Source organism: Meleagris gallopavo, chromosome 27, assembly GCF_000146605.3.
Source record: "Meleagris gallopavo isolate NT-WF06-2002-E0010 breed Aviagen turkey brand Nicholas breeding stock chromosome 27, Turkey_5.1, whole genome shotgun sequence".
NCBI lineage: Eukaryota > Metazoa > Chordata > Aves > Galliformes > Phasianidae > Meleagris > Meleagris gallopavo.
In genome coordinates, this window is record NC_015037.2 from 179048 (window position 1) to 181237 (window position 2190).

Here is a 2190-nt window from a genome sequence, read left to right on the forward strand (position 1 = left end):
GGTGGTGCTCTTTAGATTCCAGGCTGGGGCTGAAAGAAAATGCTTCTTTTGCTTTTCATGTCTTAGGGGGGACCTGAAACTGATTTCCATGAGTAAAGGCCCATGGCCTTGCACTTCATTACATACTGAGCACTGTCACTTAAACAGCAGAGTTTAAAACTCCTTGAGTTTTAAATACCTTGCATGTTTCACAAAACAAAAAAGACTGGGCAGGAACTGACATTTCTTGTATTGAATTTGGCTTAGAATACATCACTGGAGAGGTAAGTTATTCAGGAGCAGTATGAAACAACAAGATTTAAGACACTGTAACCTGTTTTGTGGGCTGAGCTGTAACACAGGAGTAACTCCACAGTACTTTAGAAAAATAGGGTTCATTTGATCACTGTCTCTGTAGCGTGGGAAAGACACATTCTAGCATCTCCAGCTCACTCACACAGCACCAGGTCCTGTTTTTATTTCTGCACCTGTGAGCTGAATGTGGAAGTGGGCAGAAATCAGCCCCTTCACTCAAGACTGGAGCATAACCTGTCATAGAACAACATCATCCTAAAATGTAGAGATGTGGTATTTGTCTCCTTAATTAAGGTCACATTAAAAACCCAGAGGATAATAAGCTGTCCTAGCACATCCAGTGAATGGCTTCTAATTTTTGCTTTTAACTTTATTTCCTAATTCGTTAATGGTAATTAATTAATAAATGGCTTCATAAAAATACTTTCACATGCTTGCAAAAATAATGACTTTAAATATATATACATATATTCGTACTTTTGTCTTTGCCATGTTTCTTCAGGTTCATAGAGCTACAAAGCAATTCCCATGTGTTGATCATCTCCTAGTAAACCATTCTAGTCTACAGGCTTTGGTCATGCTAGGATAATAGTTTGTCCATTCTTCTCTTTTGCTAATTTACAGAAAAAGTACAAATATCTCTGCAGGAGAACCTGTATCATTATCAGTAACCTCCTCAGCTAAGAAATCAGTATGATCAACCAATCAGTTCTGCTTCTTAGCATTGTTAGCCTTGTTTCTAAGAAGCATCAAAAATTTTGTCATGGAAGTGAAAATCTTGGGGGTTTGTCCAGGTGTAATTCCCATCCAGTTCTGAATATCCCTGTTCTTGTGAAGCAAATCTTCACCCTTTTCTCTCTCCAGCTACCACCTGCCTATTTATGCCCTGATACTGAATAAGTCAAGTAGATGTGGACAAATACGCGACCTACTTGCAAGTTTCTTCTACATTTCAAAGTTTGTACTGTGAGCCTCAGTTTAACACTGTAAAGTTTGTTTGTCTGTTTTCCTCGTGGAGTGCATTAATGTGTGCAGAAACAGGCTGAGCTGCTAAAATACATCCATACCCACATCACAGCCTTTAGTAATTTCATGCTGCTCTTACTGCTTAGTGCACCGGAGCACAGCAGCTATTTTCTGCATCTATCTGTCTGCAGAGGTTCTACTCGGGTTAGCTGTGCAGCCACAACCTTACTGCACAGGTTTGGAATTACATTTAACATTTAAGATACACTAGTTTTTTCCAGATTCTCCTTGAATAAATTGCCTGTTGGTAAGAGGCCAGAAAAGTCTGGAGACATTCCAGGTAGCTATTTGGAAATATAGATGGGCTGAAAATGATGTGTTTTCCTTCAGATAACGTGCTGACATGCATTACTGTGCAATTAAAAAAAAAAAAAAAAGACGAAAATACTTTCTCATGGAAGCTTTCTATTTGTTGATGGGGTTTGATTCAGAGCCTTTGGAGGCCTTATTCTTGCAGGAGAGGATGAGGTTCTTAATTATCAGAGAGGAACATTAATCTTGACATACTTGATGATATATGAATGCAGGGGGATTTATATCATCAACTTCAAGGGTCTGAGTTAGGAACTGAATCCTTTTGTGCAGCCAGAGAAACCTAAAGGCAGCTCAGAGAGCTTTCCTCTGTTGGCTACGGATGGATCACAGCAAAAGCAGCTTCCTACCTTACATAGCTACAGTGAGGCGCCTAAAATAGATGGCATGGATCATCCCTAGTATGAAAATCAGCACGAAAGACTGCGGTAATGAAAGTCAGTCCAGCTATCTCTAGGGTGGTTACAGCCCACCGTGCTTTCAGGACTGAAGTTGAGCCTCATGCTTTCCTTCGGCCCCAGTTTGCTACATGTGAAAAGAATTTTATTTCCCTTCTTC